A 19,664-nucleotide genomic window follows, 5' to 3' on the forward strand; every position below is an offset into this window, starting at 1 on the left:
TGTGTATGGATTTTTATTCTAAATAATAAATATTGCATTAAAATATACATAAATAAGAACTGATATACTATTCACATATGTTTAGCACGCACATAACTAATGTATAAGAGGGTGAATCTGTGAGAGGGAAGACAAGCTTGAGTTTCAAAGGTCACATTTCTAAGCCATTGTTTTGGAAAGAGAATTATAAGATATAGCCTTATCTGATGGGCAGTGTGCCATTACTGCTCATCATAAACAAAAATAATTTGTAGCAAGCAGAGTGCTTTTTAAAATACTTAGAGAGCCTCCTGAAATGGACTAGATAAGAGAGTAGTTTGAGAGATGACTCAAATTACTTCAGATTGTTCCTGCCCTTAGGTATAGGAATGATAAATGTTCATTTTAAACATGAGAACTAATCTAAGATTTGTAATACAAGAACAATATATATGACAATAAAGATTTTTATAATGGATCATTATTTTACTGTACAGTACTTCCCACATTATTATTTTTAAGCTGGTTGGGAAGAAGCGGTAGGGGAGTGACCAAATTCCTCAGTAACAGCCTAGTGGGTACTGAAAAGTGACGGGTGGTGCGCCTGGCTAAAAGAGCTGGGGAGAACCCTGCTGTATAAGTTTACCTGAACTGGAGAACTGCAAAGAGTTGGCACTGTGGTCACATAACACAAAAAGTACTACTGTATAGTTATCATTGCTATAGTGATCAAACAGATGTGGGGGTATAATATAAAAGTAAAAATGTTTCACTCGTTGTGTGCATATAGTGGGGCAAAAAAACATAGACGTTTTATGTTAGTGCCCAGCGCAATGAGATATCCACTATTAGTACATAATAGTATACATTTATTTAGGTTCATTTTTTAAGTCTACATTGAGATGCAATGCTTCAGTTCACTTCAGAATAGCTCCACATTGGTGCTACCAACAAGAACATAATAAAGAACCAAATGTTCAGTATTTTGTGAGGCTTGCTAGATAAATGTGGTAGTCAAAACCAGCAATGTGTTTGAGCATTACAACAGTGCATCTGTACTGGTATAACAAACAGGCATTGCCTCTATGTACACCTAGGTCCATAAATATTTGGACAGAGACAACTTTTTTTCTAATTTTGGTTCTGTACATTACCACAATAAATTATAAATGAAACAACTCAGATACAGTTGAACTGCAGACTTTCAGCTTTAATTCAGTGGGTTGAACAAAAAGATTGCATAAAAATGTGAGGAACTAAAGCCTTTTTTAACACAATCACTTCATTTCAGGGGCTCAAAAGTAATTGGACAATTGACTCAAAAGCTATTTCATGGGCTGGTGTGGGCAATTCCTTCGTTATGTCATTATCAATTAAGCAGATAAAAGGCCTGGAGTTGATTTGAGGGGGGGGGGTGCTTGTATGTGGAAGATTTTGCTGTGAACGGACAACATGCGGTCAAAGGAGATCTCCATGCCCGTGAAACAAGCCATCCTAAAGCTGAAAAAACAGAAAAAAACCCATCCGAGAAATTGCTACAATATTAGGAGTGGCAAAATCAACAGTTTGGTATATCATGAGAAAGAAACAAAGCACTGGTGAACTCAACAACGCCAAAAGACCTGGACGTCCACCGAAGACAACAGTGGTGGATGATTGCAGAATCATTTTAATCATTTCCATGATGAAGAGAAACCCCTTCACAACAGCCAACCAAGTGAACAACACTCTCCAGGAAGTAGGCGTATCGATATCCAAGTCTACCATAAAGAGAAGACTGCATGAAAGTAAATACAGAGGGTGCACTGCAAGGTGCAAGCCACTCATAAGCCTCAAGAATAGAAAGTCTAGATTGCACTTTGCTCAAAAACATCTAAAAAAGCCAGCACAGTTCTGGAAAAACATTCTTTGGACAGATGAAACCAAGATCAACCTTTACCAGAATGATAACAAGAAAAAAGTATGGAGAAGGCGTGGAACAGCTCATGACCAAAGCATAGCACATCATCTGTAAAACATGGCGGAGGCAGTGTGATGGCATGGGCGTGCATGGCTGCCAGTGGCACTGGGATACTAGTGTTTATCCATGATGTGACACAGGACAGAAGCAGCCGAATGTATTCTGAGGTGTTCAGAGACATACTGTCTGCTCAAATCCAGCTAAATGCAGTCACATTGATTGGGAGGCATTTCATAATACAGATGGACAATGACCCAAAACATACAGCCAAAGCAACCCAGGAGTTTAATAAAGCAAAGAAGTGGAATATTCCTGAATGGCAAGTCAGTCACCTGATCTGAACCCAATTCAGCATGCATTTCACTGGTTGAAGAATAAACTTCGGACAGAAAGTCCCACAAACAAACAGCAACTGAAAGCCGCTGCAGTAAAGGCCTGGCAGAGCATTGAAAAGGAGGAAACACAGCATCTGGTGATGTCCATGAGTTCAAGACCACAGGCTGTCATTGCTAGCAAAGGGTTTTCAACCAAGTAGTAGAAATGAACATTTTACTATATATTTTTAATTTGTCCAAAACTTTTAAACCCCTGAAATGAAGTGATTGTGTTAAACAAAGGCTTTAGTTCCTCACATTTTTATGCAATTTTTTTGTTCAACCCACTGAATTAAAGCTGAAAGTCTGCAGTTCAACTGCATCTGATTTGTTTCATTTAACATTAATTGTGGTAATGTACAGAACCAAAAAAAAGTTGTCTCCGTCCAAATATTTATGGACCTCCATATTTATTTATGGACCTAATTGTATGTCCGACGCAATTATCATTGTACAGTAAATATTGTGATTCCTATGTAGAGTTAATCTGGGGTATTATTTAATACTTGTGTCTGTCCCTGTGGAAGACCTTGGATCATTGGGCCAAGATGTATACAGAGCACTGACTTCTTTTCAATTCAGGAATATGAATTACAACAGAAATTGTAATGTACCTGCACTGTGATCAACATTTGACGCCTAATAAAAGTCATTTTAACATTTAACCACCTGAGCGTTACACTGAGGTCTAGATTTCTGTACCAAAAGTGATCCACTGTTTTTCATGAAATTTTTTTTTTAAATTGTAGAGTGCTGTAAGGACCACCAGGCCATATTAAGGGAACTTTGTAATATATATATATATATATATATATATATATATATATATATATATTATATATTATTTTTACTATCATAAGCTTCCATAAACCAGAACATATGCAGCTAATCAATGTTGAAAATGCAGTTGAAATATTCCATGTGTAAGAATTGTCATGTGTAACCACTTTTTGCAGAGTATTTTGTCTTTCTGGTGTAATCATTATCAAACCCTCAATTAGTCCTTGATCAGTGCACTACAAAAGAGTCTATTTATAAAGCAGTGGATTTGACATCTACCAAAACATTTTCTGACGGATGACCTGTCATTGCCATTGAAAACACATTGACCTGGAAGATTCGACAGAGAATGGGCCTGATTTATTAAAGCTCTCTAAGTCTATAGAGGATACACTTTCATCAGTGAAGCTGGGTGATCCAGCAAACCTGGAATGGATTTCTTCAAACTCATTTGCTATGTGTTAGCAAATGTTTTGAATACTGGAACAGGTCCATTCCAGGTTTGCTGGATCACGCAGCTTCACTGATGAAAATGTATCCTCTCCAGTCTTGGAGAACTTTAATAAATCAGGCCCTATGTTTCAGGGAATGTCACATTTACTGCTTTATAAATATGCCCCAGAAAGTGATGTGCCGGTAATAAAGATCTGCATCTTTTAATTAAAAATCCATTTTATTCTTTAAAAAAAAAAGCGTAGTGCTCCTTTCACTCACGAGGGTAAACACAGCCTTCTGCAGAGAACATAAGTTACCTGGGGATCCCGTTTACAGGTTGTGAAATAGGCAGCAAAAAATAGATATAAATCATTGGCTGCATGCTGTTTTTTTACTGGTATATTAGTGCAATAAAAAACAACGTGACCAAATGAAGAAAAGGTGATGGTTTAATTATCGGTTGCATCCACAGGACAAAGAACAAGCTTAAAGTATAGGCAGTGCAAAAAATTAATCTCTGCAGGATTGCTAGACATACTCTTTATTACAAGCTTAAGGCTTAGTCTTAGTCTTAGTCATGGGCGTTTTCCCCAGCATTTAACCTGAAGCTTTAAAAGCCCGCTTGAAATTCCCATGCATTCCAATGGACTAATCTACACCAGGGCGTTTCCTTGAGGCACGGTAATGAGCGTTATCTATAACGTTGCTTGCAACGTTTAAAAAATTAAAACACTGGGTTAACACTGGAAAACACCCAAAAACAATGAAAAACGCGGGTAAACGCTTTCATTGAGTTTAATGGGGCGTTTTACCACATTTATAAGCACTTAAAACACAGAAAAGCACAGCATTGACGTTTTCCAGCATTTTAAAGATTGTCTAATAAAAGTGCATAAAAACACATATAAACGCGGTAGGAACGTTTACATGCGTTTTTACAAATGTCTGTGTAGACCCAGCCTAAGAACATGGCAGTCCAGCAATGTGCTCCATTAACCTAAGTAGTGCAAACTCTTATACAGAACCAGAACATGTTGTCTTGCAGTCTTGCAGAAATAGCTGAATGTCTTTGCATTCACCTCCTACCCCCCACCCCTCCACCCAGTATCACTGCAGGATTAAAATATGGAAACCTGGATGGATAATCATTTTTTTTTTGCAAATATCTAGTAGCATACACATTTATTATCTACAGAAAGTAGTAACAACTTTAGGCTGGGAAATCAAGAATGTTTGCAACAATATAAAAAAAGCTGCAACTGGTAAAACAAAAAAAAAACAAAGCTTTGTTAACGGAACCTCTAAAACTTTCTGCATTCTATTCAATTACATAAAAAAAATACCTGGGGTAATAAATACTTGGATCAAAGCTTGTTTTTATGATGGTTTGAAGAGGAATGATTAAGTGACTTCAGTGGCATTATTTGAACAGGTAGCCTTAGATATTATAGATTACAAATAAAGGAAAGGAAAAATCATACAACCATGTCAGATGACGCAGTGGAGTGAAGTGAAGCTTTCAGTTATCTTTATGTACATAGAAGATTGTTTGACCTCATATTCTGTGCAGTAAAATTACACACCCAGGATATAGATCATATCATGTATTTGAAGCCAATTTTTCAGTTTTATACAGAGTGGAAAGGTGTGTTTGTTCTTTTTTTGTTATTACTGTAAAAGTCCTACAGACACTAAGAGGTCCATTTATAAACCAGTGAATCTGACATTTACTAAAATATTTCCCGGCAAAGAATTATTGGTGCCAATAAAACATATGAATCTGGAAGATGCTCCACCAGGGAATGTTTCCGAATATATCAGATTCACTGCTTTATAAATAAACCCCTAAAATTAGTAAGAGGACATGTTTTTTTGCTACCGGACACATGGCACACTGCAGCTGATTGGCCACGAGAGGCAAACTGTCCTGCGGGCAACCAGATTTACAAGTGGGCGCAGGCGTGGCACAAATCCTAAACTGCAAATGCACAGACACAATGACCATGATCTGCTGCAGCCATATGCAGTTATGTGCAATAAGTTCACTTGCGTGGGAGAGGTTGGATCTATGGTTGAGCATGTTGGAAAACGCTGTTGCTCACTGTGGGACTGAAAAGAGCTTAGGGAGTTTTCAACTGGAACAAGTGCACCCACTAAGAGATTTTTCCACACCTGTGGATTGCCCATTAACGTTCTGGCCCAGTAACTATGGTCAGCAGAACTCCAAAACCAGAACATACATTTTGGCATAGATATATTTAAAAAAAGCAAAATAATAACTGATCCCAAATCATTTCACTTTTCCTTAAAACTGGCCTGATGTATTCCAATTTGATTGTACATTCTCTGTAAATTTACTAACAAGTAAAAATCTGTGGATGTAAGTAGATAATTAGGAGATTGAACAATTATATAATTTGCAATGGCTTTGCCTATCGAACTTGTGTCTGCTCCCCCAAATGCATGCTGGCAATGATTATGGTCCAGCAATAATAGTGGTCAACCTCCAATAAATCATACAACCACAATCAGAAACTGTGGAGAACTGAACTAATAGTCATTAGGTATATCAATGACGAAAAAACAAGTGTCATTCGACATATAACAGATCTGTATGTAGCAACCTCAAAAAAAGAGATTTCTTTAAAAATAGGATTCTTTTTCTTTTTTAATACAAAAAATGACAAACACAAAGCAGAAAAAGTAAATCTTCTAAATTAGCAAACCCGTTTAGATAAATCAATGGGTTAAATAGTCTCACTCTTGTTAATGTTTGGTGACACAATTTATGGTAAGAACTTGGTCATGGCTGACATCATCCAGAATAGCCTTTGACAATTGTTTAAACCCCAGTGGAACCCTTCAAAAAATTTCAGATCTTGTGGAACCCCTGCTAAAATTATTTCATCTGGAATCAGTGGAAAAGATGCACCTTGCACTGGTGGTCAGTATCATGATGCACCTTGCATTGGTAATTAGAATGCCTCCCTTACAGACATTAATGGAATCATGCTATTCCTGATGGATCTTCCAGCCCCAGAACTGTAAATGTAGAAATCAAATGGCCACAGCTCAAGGAACCCCAATAAAAGTAAACCTGGTTGAAAATGGCAGAGCTAGGATGATACACAGATGGGAGACAGAATGTGCTGACAGGGCACTTTAACTTGAACAATAGTTCCAACTTTTTCATACAGTAGTAAAATCTGATTTGTGTTTATTATATGATATCTCTGAACTCTGTTGTAATATTTGACCTTCTCTGTATGCCTTAAAATAAAACTGAACTATAGCTCCGCAATATAAACTTGCAATCAGTCAGGAATATATTGTAGATGGGACAGGTGATCTCCCTTCTACAATAAATCATTAAATAAATGACTATCAATCAATAAATAATCACTATCCTGCGCACACAGCTATGACCCAGGGATATACCGGGTATCTGAGTTTGTGCATGGAAGTTACATAGTTCCAGCTTGGCCAACCAAGACGGCTGAATTTTCAAGAAGGACCGGGTGCAAATGGCAGTGCCCTTGATGGAACTGAGACAGATGAGCAGATTTAAAAACTGTGATTAGATGGGTAAAGTTATTTTATTACAGATCAAAACAGAAGAAGAAGGGAAGGAAAGGCTTTTAAGGCATATTTGAAAAGTATCTTTGTATTTATTATATATGGAGTCTAGGTAGTCCTATTTCCAACATATTACTCCTAGTCTATATATACAAATGCAACATTGCAAAAATGTTGAAAAAACAAATACAAATACATATATATATATATATATATATATATATATATATCTCAAAGTATTGAGCTTGTCTCATGTCCTGACGCGTTTTGCCAGATTGGCTTCTTTAGGGGATTATTGAGATTGGAATGGTAGATGCATTAAAAAGAAATAATAATAATTTCTTGATGCTTAAAAACAAAGATACAAGGTATTAGGGTGTCAAGGAAATATCCACATTAGGGTACCCCTGGATCCTTGAAATATTTGGTACTGGTGCTTGATTTAAAATTGTTTATGAATCCCAGGAATATTGGGAGAGTATAGAGTTAGAGTATTGAGACACTTTAATGAGAGAGTATCATCAGGTAACATGTTATAAATAATGTGTGTACATCCTGGTATTCACAGTTGAATAGAGGGATAGTCCTTCACTGGTAGGTAAGGTGCCCTTGGAGTGTAGGCAATAGGAACACACTGTATCGTTGGTGGTTGGTGGTAAAGAAAAGGACAGGACGCCGACAACCAGTCTCAAGGAGGACTCCATATATAATAAATACAAAGATACTTTTCACATATGCCTTAAAAGCCTATCTTTCCCTTCTTCTGTTTTGATATGAAGTATTTATGGGCTTGGCAAATATTATAACTAATGTAACCCTCTATAAGAAAAATAGTCCCATACAAATCATCCTGATAACACTCTTTCTTTATTTTATTACAGAACAGACATCATCTGCCCTTCTGCAATAAAGATCCCACCTGGTTTTTATTGGGGTTTAGTTCCACTCTAAATAATATTTTCCAGGTTGCACACAAAGGGTTGTATTTTTTAAAGCTCTCCAAGACTGCAGAAGATAGACTATCAGGGGAGAACCTGGGTGATCTAACCAACCTGAATGAATCTGGTTTAGAATTGAAAACATTTGCTAATAGCAAATGATTTTTTAAAAACACATTCAAGGTTTGCTGCATCACCCAGATTCTCCCATGATAATCTGTTTTCTTCAGTCTTGAAGAACTCTTATAAATCAGGCTCAATGATGAATCCTTGAATGGAAGGCTTTCCTGTTTAATTACATTTGCACATGTTCTTCATAAGTGACTTCAATGTACAAAACCAAAGGATCAGAATGACGGCAAAAGAACAAAAGTTTTGTTAGAAGACAATCAGCAACTGCTAACACTATCTCTATGGGATCTATAATTATCAAACAGTGAGTCTGACATTCACTAAACGATTCCCTGGTGCAGAATCTTCCAGATCCATGTGTTTCAATGGCAGTAAATGCATTATTTTGGCTCCACAGAGTGCACTAAAATGCTTGGTACTGTGTTAAAGTATTAATGTGTATTGTAGTATTACAGACACTGATGTGTCCACTCCTGCAATTGTGTGAATGGGCTTTTAGCTGCTGGGACCACTTCAGTCAGACTGTCAGTGGAAGGTTCAGGAATGCAGTACCATGATTTACCTAACAATTGTCCAGGTAGTAAGAAAGTATCACTATAGGAAGGTCTCTTGCCCAACAATTCTCTTGTTTCCAGCAACAAATTTTGTAGTGTGACCTGGCCTAGCTATAAAAAAGTATAATAAAAGTGTAAAATTACCTGTAAATTTGCTTTCAGAATACACTTGCATTCTTGGGTTAATGATTTCCTGTCCTGTAAACAGCTGTATCTGTACTGGATTATCGTTTATTATCTTTTAATACCTTTACTATACTTTGCTGTGTTTTGATAGAAAAAAAAATGTTTCTGAAACAAAAGTGAAGCCATCACACAGGCTTGTCACACTGTGATACTCAGGTTGCCTCAGAAAATGCCAAAAAAGCTTTGCTTGCCAGGGGAACCCAGCATGCGTGCAATGGATGAATAAACTCCTGTGCGCCTGTGCAGGAGTAATGTCATCCCAGCTTGGCCAATCGAGATGACCAAAGATTGTCTGAAGGCAGAAGAAGAGATAGATGATGGTGGCGTCTAAAGTTCCACTTTATTGTAGAAAAAGACAGGTCATGTCCCTTCTGCGGTGAGCATTTTTATCTGTGAAAATCCCTGAGCTGTGCATGGATACCTTGCCTACCCTAGCTTACCCTGTGGCTGCTGGGACTAAATGAACTCCGGAGTGCCTGCACGGAAGGTATGTAATGCCACCCTGGCCAATCAAGATGGCCTAAGATCGCAACTAGGTAGAGAAGGAGGAATATGGCAGAGCCCTATAATAGAAAAGGAAAAGGTGAGGATAGCAAGTTCTGATCCCCTTTAAATTTTACAAATGCAAAGCTGAAAATAACAAACTGGATCAGAAGAGATGAACCAGATTGTTACCTTATTACTTTTGATAGCATATCATTTAAAGATTTTGGAAACATAAAACATTAGTTTTGACTGCAATATTCACCTTCAGTTTAGAACAGTCCCCTGCAGTGCCCCTTCTTAACCACAAGATGTCCTCAGTCTTGTGAGTTGAATGACACCCAGCATCACTCCAGCCTGCCTAGGATCCCCGGAGGACATCATGGTCCCTGAGAAACGGTACTTACCGTGCCTTGCTGCAGGTGTCCTCACTTCAACACTGCTCTCCACATCATCCAGGACTGCACACCACTGGCAGAGGACTGAAGATGACCCATCTACTCCATAAGACATCAGAAACTGTATGTGTACACATAACATACTGGTGAGAGGTGAAGGTGGGAAGTCAAGTGGAGAATGAGTATTCAGGAGAGGGGAAGCATTAAGTTCAGATTGGGCGTTACCCAGACCACACAAATCTCCTTAAAAAAAGCTAAGAAGCTGACATTTATGACTCCTGCATTTTAATTCTTTAAAAGTTGTGTCAAAGAGGGTTCCAGCATAAGAAAGAATGTAGAAAGAGATGTTGTATCCATCTGATGCTTTGCACACAGGTGTTATGCTTTGTGACTGACAAACTGTATTAAAAATCACCATAATCCCATCACAAGTCTGCTGCTCCAACATACAAGACACAACGGGGTTCTGATTCCATAAACCCTGCAAGGAAAGAGTTAGATCCTCTATTGTTGTTATTTATGTTGTGGAATTTCAGGTGTGATCACGAAGACAGGAAGCATGACCCATATGGGGACACACAAAGCAATTTACTTATTTAAAAAAGAAAGAAAGGGCTGGAACCGCAGCTAGGTTTTTACTTCCTTTGGGAAATCCCTCCTTTCCTCCTGTGTGATCACAAAGACAGAAAACTGAGAAATATTGCCTAATGGGTACAAAGTTATCAATAAAAACCAAATGGAAAGTACAGTCCTTCCCCTCTACCCAAAACAAGGGAAAAAAAAACTTTTTCCTGCAGATCCAAAAATCAGACTTTCTGATTCTGAGCAAGACTGGTGTACAAATGACAATTTACCTCAATATGAGTGGCTAAAGCCTGGGTTTGCTATAGGGAGCCTCCTGATGTCCAGATCATGCTGCATAAACTGACATTAATCTGTCACTCCAGACCCCCACCATCACTCACCTTTACACTAGTTATGATACATACCACCTGCTAAGGGGTGATATCTGATTGGTAGTTCTGATAGTTTGATACATGAGGTCCACATATTCTTTATGTTCTGATGAGCCGATTATTATTCTATAGAGAATCAGGGTCCCTTCTCCTACATATTAGTAAATGCATGCAATACACTAGCACTGGGGGTCTCTGGATCAGGATGACAGCTTGTATAACAAAGTCAGCAGTGTGACTCTAAGTGTTGTCACCTCTCCAGGTCATGCTAGGTAAAGTGAGTCACAGTCACCCGGACCTGTTCAATAATGACAAAGACTTGGCAAAGCATTCACACTAACTAGCTGTACATTGGCTTCTAGACTTCTGACAGGTCCTCTTTAATCGCAAAATGCTCACAGTAACCACCAATAGCAATCCATCTGTGCTGAGCTGTCTACAGTGATATACATTCAGATGGTTTGCTGTATGTTATATCAGAGAGAGACAAAGAAAGTGAAAGAGGGATGATGAATAGAGAGAGAGAGGGAGAGAAAGAGAGATATGATGGATATATAAAGAGAGAGATAATAAAGAGACAGATGGGGGGGGGGGCAGAGAGAGATGGTGGGGCAGGGAGGATACACTTTCAGCAGTGAAGCTGGGCAGCAAACCTATCCATAAATAAAAAAAATTTGTAGAAATAATAAAGTAGCTCTCAAGTTGGAACCAATGTATCATTTGGATCAATTGAGAATCAGTTAAATGCCTCATTTCAATTGTTTTGCCATCTGTGCCCTTTTGGGATGATTTATCTTTATTTCCTGTCCTGGAGAAACACAGGAAGTGAATGGAAATCTCCCCAAAGTCGGGGAACCGATTTCCTCTCCCTGATATTTGGAATATTACGATTAAAATTAGAGTTGGTTTAAATCAATTTATGTGACTGACTACAAGTATTTCTTGTTTTTCATTTTAATATTGTCATTATTTTTACCATTATATATTATTGAAGCATCAATCATGACACAGAAAGGTAACCATTTCAATACATTGCTCATACAACTGACAATAAAATAGGAACACCTGCCAAATCAATTATAAGTATGCTTGATTTTTAAACAATTTACTAATGTTGTTGTACTGATTTGCAGATTTATAAATAGACCCCCAATGCGATATTTTAGGTCAGTCAATATTATTTATAATATTAATAATAATAATAATACTGACTGATCTAAAAAATGTGGGGGTCATTGGGGGTCTATTTATTAATCAGCGAATCTGCAGTGAAAACATTCCCTGCTAGAGAATCAATTACGACAATTGCAGCACATGGACCTGGAAGATTCTCCACCAAGGAATATTTCAGTGAATTTCGGATTCCCTGTTTTATACATAGACATGCTTAGCGGTGGTCACCTGATCATGTATGTGTCCCCATTGGCAGACTTCCCTTCTGTTCCTCTTCTGGTGACAACTCTCAGTGACGATGGCTGCAGGGGTGCAGACACCAATAAAAGCTGACAGAGGTCCTAAACCACCACACACACATGGACACACACATCATTCTATTCCAAAATAAGTAAAAAGTTTTCTCTCTGGGTCCCATTTATCATACAGACATAAATATCCAGACACATGAAGCCCCTGAATTATAGATAATTCTGTCCTGTCATTACATGGTACCTGCAGACCTGAAACAAAAGTCATGTCACCCCATTGTATATAGATTGATGGCTGACCTATGACCCCTGGTCACCTGTACACATACATGAGCACAAATGTCACACAACATGCCATGTACATGGGTGACACATGTCACCATATGACCACTGTCAGTGCCTCTGCTGACACTCCATCTGCCCTCACCTGTAGCATCCTGTCCCCCGTTATCCCTGGGTATGTGTCAGTGTGTGCCGGTGTGAGGGTTACCTGTCCGGGCAGGGACCTTCCAGCGCTCCACCGGTGATACTTGTATGGAACTTACAGCGGAGCCGGCGATACAAGCGGAGGGGAGCGAGCTCTGCCACGTCAGACAGCCACAGCCACAGCACGGGAGCGCGCATCACCGCTCTCACTGCCTGAACGGGAGCGCGCCCTGCTGCTTTTCCTTCCCTGTCAGCTTTAACAGGGGCGCGCTCCACGTCACCATCTCAGCCTAGACTAAACTGGACTATAGGAGGTCCTGAGAGGAATAGAAGGGTGCTACAGCTGGGGTACAAGGGTTCCTGAGAGGAATAGCAGGGGTGCTACAGCTGGGGTAAAATAAGTCCTGTACTGACAGAGATAAGGGGTGCTATTGCTGGGGTACAGCACAAAAATGAGAGGGTGCCAGGGCTGGGGTACAAGAGGTCCTGTACTGAGAAAATGGGTGCTATTGCTGGAGTACAAAGAGGTCTTATGCTAACAGATATATGGGGTGCAATTGCCATCCTACAAAAAGTCCTGTACTGTAAGTCCTTGGTGACTTTAATGTTGCAGTGGATGATCCCAACCATCCTTCCTCAGCCAAACTGCTCTCCATTACCTCCTCATTTGGACTCACACAGAACATCAATGACCCCACACACATAGCCGGACACACTTTAGACCTGGTATTTTCTAAACTCTGTAACCTCACCATCCTTGACAACTTACCATTACCCCTTTCTAATCACAACCTTATCACCTTCAACCTACCGAACTCTTGCCCTCCCTTGCCGCATCCCAGACCTTGTCCACAACCTATTCTCAAACTGCCTTACGTATCTAACCCCCATCCTCCCTAAAATCACATCTCTGGATAAAGCTGCCACTCGGTTCAATCACGCTCTTTCTCTGGCTCTGGATGGAGTTGCCCCTGCCACCTTCTGCTACCTCCATTCTGCAAACCCCCGACCCTGGCATAACAATCACACCAAACATTTACAAAGGACTGTTCGTACAGCTGAGTGCAAACTGAGGAAATCTGGCCTCAGAGCTGACTTCATGGACTACAAAGCCAAGCTACAACACCTTAACACTGAACTCACTGTCACCAAGTAAAATTATTTCTCGGCTGTCATTTCCTCCCAAGCTTCTAACCCACACAGCCTATTCTCAACAATTGACTTTCTTAAACCCCATAGCTGCTCCCCCCACAACAACCTTCTCTGTCAAAGACATAGCCACCTACTTTACAGAAGAAATTGTCAAATGCAGACGTGATGTCTCTGCTCCAACCATATCCAGCCCTTCCACCTGTAAATCATCACTGAACAAAGCCCTATTACTGTGGCTTTCTAACATGCCATTATTCTCCCTATCCTGAAGATTCCAGAGGTGTAGTCGTAAAAAAAGAAGACGGGGCACGGTACTTTCCATGATGTGCCTGACCCACTTTACCCCTGCCTATAGGTCACTCAAAGGGAAAGAAACTTCTTCCAGAGTGGAGTCAGGGAGACAACCCGCCCACCTCCCTGAGCCTGCAATTTAATATGGGAGATATGGTCCGTGGCTCTGGCTGGTGCGCCGCCACCCAGCGAGGTCCTTCCTCTGACCCTGCGGGGGGGACCGGCCAGAGCCGCAGACCACCAAAGAATTCTTTGTAAAAAAGAGTTGTCAAGCATGCCCACGACAGAAAAGGCATTCGCACCTGTGCCTGCCTCACTACACCCCTGGAAGAAACCCTCCCTACCTTCTAGCTATCATTCTATCTCCCTTCTCACATGTTTCTAAACTCTTTGAGAACCTTGTCTACAAAAGACTCACCGATCGCCTGAACACCAACTCTCCCCTTGACACAGGTGAGGTGAGTATGTAGTAGACAATGTCAATTGCTTTAAGAGTTTGTATTTAGACTTCTTCTTTATCTTCAGATCAAACTTGCGCCCCTTGATCTGCACATGATGCCATTTAAAGCAACTTTGTAAATTGAAAAAAAAGGTATCCTTATCCTAAAAACCGTTGTTTTATTGTAGCCCATTATTAAAGCTGAACTCCAGCCTTACAGTATACATGTGTAGATAGCTGTTTCCTGTAAAGCGATGTGTTCCATTTCCCTGTGCCTTCCACACAGCAAGCATTAGATGCTTCCGCAGTTATCTTGAGTCCACCTCATATACTGTCTGGTGGACTACAAGTATCATCCAGCCTACTTCTTCCCATTTGTGTTATCTTGGCTCTCTTATTTGAGCTATTTTCTTTCTGTATTGTACGTATTATAGTCTCAGCATCATGTATGGGTGTTACCTAGGGTGGTCTGCATGCAAATGTCTAGGAATGTCAATTAGAGGCAGTGCTGTGAAATGAAAAATCCCCTATCTTTTCTGACTTTACTATTCTGCTGTTAGTGTGCTTAGTTCATAAATACTTCTGCTAAAATTTCAATCAGTGAAGTCACAAAGCAATATTACAAGTTGTACTTCCTTTGCTATTGATGTGTCTGCACAAGCACAGACACAATACAAAAGTGCTCAGGTTTGTAATTTGTTGTACTGTCAGCAGTGACAGAGTACAGCTGGTGAGTAAAACAAAAGTAGCATTTTTCTTTTGTTTTTGGTGTGGTCTCCTGATGCTGTACCCTATCTGCTTCAAGGTTCAATGGGCCTAATTTATCAATGAAATCCGCGCTCGCTGGTCGCGCATACTTTTGCGCCGTTATATCGAGCCGGTTTACCGCGGGCTGGAGTCATATGCGCTCGTTCAGTCGCATCTCACTGCCAAGCCGGATGCTTGCCTTATGTGTGTGCCATTAGAAAGAATGATTTTTTAGGGGAACAGTGACTTTTAATGCAAGCTCGCCAGTGTAAAGCTGCTGGAGATGCGCGGCTCCGGCTGCGAGCTCTTTCAGTTGCTGAATTGCGCTAGGGCGTACGATTTCGGATCGCGAATAAGAATGTGCGAGCGAGCTTCCCATTTTGCTTGATGAATCAGCCTCATTGTCTTGTGTATTCAGAGAGGTTCTTCTACATACTTCAATTGTAACAAGTGGTTATTTCTACTGGTTGTCTTTCTTTCAGCTGGAACCAGTACTGATCTCCGGTATCAACCAGGAATTTTCATTTTAACCATTTTCTATAAACCCTAGAAATGGTTGTGCTTGACATTTTCAGCAGATCAGCATTTTCTGAAGCCCAACTCACCTGGTACCATTAACCACTAAAGTCACTAAATTCACCTTTCTTTTCCATTCTAATGCTCAGTCTGAACGTCAGCAGGTTGTCCTGACAGTGGCTACAAACCTAAATACACAAAGCTGCTGTCATGTGATTGGCTGCATAGATATTTGTGTTAACAAGCAGTTGAACAGGTCAGCGTGTTGTTGTTAAGGGATCAAAAGTTGGGCAAGAGATGAGCCTTCATACCACTTTATCTTACCTATACAGAATTCAGATGCCCAGAATTCCATGAATACTCCTAAATAAAAACATCAACCAGTAACTCTTTTTGGGACACCTAATACATTCTATTACTTAGATGAGGTGGTGTGCAGGCACGTGTGCTATGTGTGCACTGTGCTGCTTAATAAACTTTTTGTTTCAAGGTTGGGTAGAGGTTTAAATATAACATATGTTAGGTGTAAGAGTCACATGGTTGGGGGAAAATCAAGGCGTTGGGGTAAGTGTCATATGTTCAGCAGGGTGAATGTTTAAAACTTAGTTGGTACTCAGTGACATTTGAATGGTTAGAGACACTTTGGGGAATTTTTAATTTAGACTGGAATGTAAAAAAGTACTGGTTCTCAAAACATTTGGGACCAGTAGCACAGTGGTCACTTTTAAGACCGACCCCCTTTCTCCAAAAGCCCTGTAGGAGTTCTTGTCATGGTAACTGTCTTGCCCCTCAGTGTTGTACACAGAGCTGCAAAAGGGATATTTTCGACCATTAGCTTCCTCTTCCTGGCTCTGCATTAGAGGATGTGATCTGTCAGTTGTTGAGCTGCTCGGTGTCGGAGTAACAGAGGTCTGGCAGGCCACTGACGTGAATGCAGGATTCTGATGTAAAGGTGAGACTCTGATGTAAAAATGGGTTTTGAATGTGAGGGGGTTCTCTGATGTAAAGGTGAATTCTGATGTAAAATTAGGAACACTAATAAGGCGTGGGGGACACTTAAAACAATAAATAAAATACAGTAATGTAATCTGAGGAGTCTTATGTAAAGGGGGTTCTGATGTGAAGGAGTTTGTCCTAAATGACAGGGACCTTGTCAAAAGCTAGCCCTGGAACACGTAGATCTGTAGCTAAAAGACTGTAGGTGTAGCTCCAAACTTCGCATTGGGTCCCATAAATTTGTATCTACACCAATGCTGGAGACAGGTCTTCTTATAATTATTATCTTTTGTTTATTAAGCCCCAACATATCATCCAGCACTGTAAATAAAAATGGGGCTGCAGATGACAAACCTGTATAGAAGTACAAACTATAACATACGAGGAGCAGGAGACTCTGCCAATCAAGTGTACAATCTAAGAATTCTGGATGTACTTTCTGTACTAGCTGTGAATGGTTCTGTGTAACATATTAGGTTATTTCATTACCTAACAGATTTAAAGTGAATCTAAACATAAAAAAAATATTGATAGAAAAGAGAGGCCCGTAGCAGGGGATATGCTAGGGGCGACATGACAGGGGGATACCCAGTGGGGTGGGGGTGGTGCCGGTGGAATCACGCAACTTGACATCAGCGTTGCGACATGGGGAGGTGGTTGCGGAAAAGCTGGCAAAGGAGGTAAGTTTGGGGCGAATGGGGGGCCCCTTTCGCGAACCGCCGCTGGATGGTTTGATAGTATCGCCATTGGGGTTAGTTCCCAAGAAGGAGCCGGGTAAGTTTCGTCTGATTCATCACTTATCCTTCCCGCCGGGAGCATCAGTGAATGATGGAATCTTGCCTGAGGTTTGTGCGGTGGGATACACTTCTATTGATGAGGCGATCGGGTGGATTCGAAAGTATGGGTCGGGGGCGTTGTTAGCCAAGGCGGACATTGAGGCGGCTTTCAGGTTATTGCCAGTTCATCCAGGTTGCATGCGTTTGTTGGGTTGCAAATGGGAGGGTGAGTATTATGTGGATCGTTGTTTGCCGATGGGTTGTTCAATCTCTTGTGCTTTATTTGAGAAGTTTAGTACATTTTTGGAATGGGTGGTGCGGTCAGTGGCCGAGGTGGGTTCAATCATTCACTACTTGGATGATTTTCTGATGATTGGGCCGGCTGGGAGCGCGGTGTGCAGGGTTTTGTTGGCAACTTTGCAGCATGTGGCTGAGCGGTTTGGAGTGCCCTTGGCGGCAGACAAGACAGAGGGGCCGGGTACGGTGCTGACTTTCTTGGGTATTGAACTTGACACGGTAGCCATGGAAAGCCGGTTGCTGCGGGATAAGTTGGAGGATTTGAAGGAGGGAGTGCATAGGGCTTGCGGGAGGCGAAAAATGCGCTTGCAGGAGGTGCAATCTTTGTTGGGCAAGCTTAATTTTGCTTGCAGGGTAATTCGGATGGGTAGGATTTTTTGCAGGCGCTTGGCGGCGGCTACAGCGGGGGTCAAAGCGCCGTACATTTTGTGCGATTGTCCAAGGAGGTGCGGGCGGATCTGGCTATTTGGCGGGCGTTTTTGGATTCATTTAATGGCAAGGCGTTATGGTTGGAAGGGCCTGTGGAGGCAGTCGATTTGGAATTGTTTACGGATGCGGCGGGGGCTGCTGGGTTTGGAGCATATTTTGGGGGCAAATGGAGTGTGGGTGTGTGGCCTCAGTCGTGGGTGGAGAAGGGTTTGGTGCAGGACTTGGTGGTTTTGGAATTGTTCCCGATCGTTTTGGCAGTGGAATTGTGGGGAGTAGACTTGGCAAACAAGAAGGTTCGTTTTTATTGTGACAACATGGGGGTAGTTCAAGCGGTTAACAAGTTTTCTGTGTCTTCTGTGCCGGCAGTTAGATTAATGAGGCAGTTAGTGCTTCGCTGTATGCAGCATAAAATCTTTGTTTTTGCGCGTCATATTCCAGGAGTGCATAATGTTATTGCTGACGCTTTGTCTTGTTTGCAGTGGGAAAGGTTTCGCGTGTTGGCGCCAGAGGCGGAGCAATGCGGTTGTCCGTGCCCAGACCGGTTATGGGACATTGCGTTGGGATTTTGAATGGTTTGATTCGGCGGTCGGTGAGTGAGCGCACATGGGGGGCGTATTCGCCAGTTTGGGCAGCATGGGCAGGTATGTGTGATCGGCTGGAGTTTGGAGGCACGGTAAGTGAAGCTGTACAGGTATTGTTGTATTGGTTGGTACAGGAATTTTCTAGGGGTGTGTCGGTGTCGGCCATTAACAGATTGCTGGCGGGCATGGCGTTTTGGTTTAAGGGGCAGGGTTGGCGAGATCTGACTAAGGATTTTATAGTACGACAGGCTGTGATAAGGGCCTGGGGGTGAGGGTTTTCAAGTTGGGGGGTGGTTCTGAGGTTTGCCCGGTTCGGGCGGTGGAGGATTTGTTGGCAGTAAGGGGAAATACAAGGGGCCCTTTTTTGATGCATGCGGATGGGTCTTTCCTGTCTAGATTTCAATTCACGGCAGTTTTTAAGAAATGCTTGTTTGAGTTGGGCAGGGATGGGGAAGTTTTCTCTTCTCATTCCTTTCGGATCGGGGCTGCTACAGAGGCAGCTCGGTGGGGGTTAAATGAGGCTGTAATTAAACGCATAGGTCGGTGGGAATCAAATAGGTTCAGGTTATATGTTAGGCCACATTTGTTGTGAGGTTCTGGGGGGTGTAGATGGGGCTGGTAAAGGGTATGGGTATGTGGGGTGTGGTGAATTGGGGGGTTTGGGGGTAATTTTGGTGATTTATTTGTTTGTTTTATAGGTCTTCAGCTGTGCGTGGTCTGGATCGTGGGGCACTCCTACGTCTAGTGGGGTGCAAAGAGGGCTGATGTCAGGCCTGAGGGACGGCAGTTGGGTTTTCCCAGGAGTGAGGTGTCTATTCACTGGATAGGAGTGCGTGGCA

General features: G+C 41.3%; 1 protein-coding gene across 1 annotated transcript in view; it reads right to left on the reverse strand.

The window, feature by feature from the left end:
• SEC24D (SEC24 homolog D, COPII coat complex component) overlaps positions 1-12,762 on the reverse strand; it is a gene marked incomplete in the record, with an annotated part of 72,131 nt that extends 59,369 nt beyond the window's left edge. Inside the window, 1 exon segment of the mRNA XM_072405769.1 lies at positions 12,603-12,762.
• Between the last annotated feature and the right edge of the window lie 6,902 nt (positions 12,763-19,664).

This window comes from Pyxicephalus adspersus, chromosome 3, assembly GCF_032062135.1.
Source record: "Pyxicephalus adspersus chromosome 3, UCB_Pads_2.0, whole genome shotgun sequence".
Lineage (NCBI taxonomy): Eukaryota > Metazoa > Chordata > Amphibia > Anura > Pyxicephalidae > Pyxicephalus > Pyxicephalus adspersus.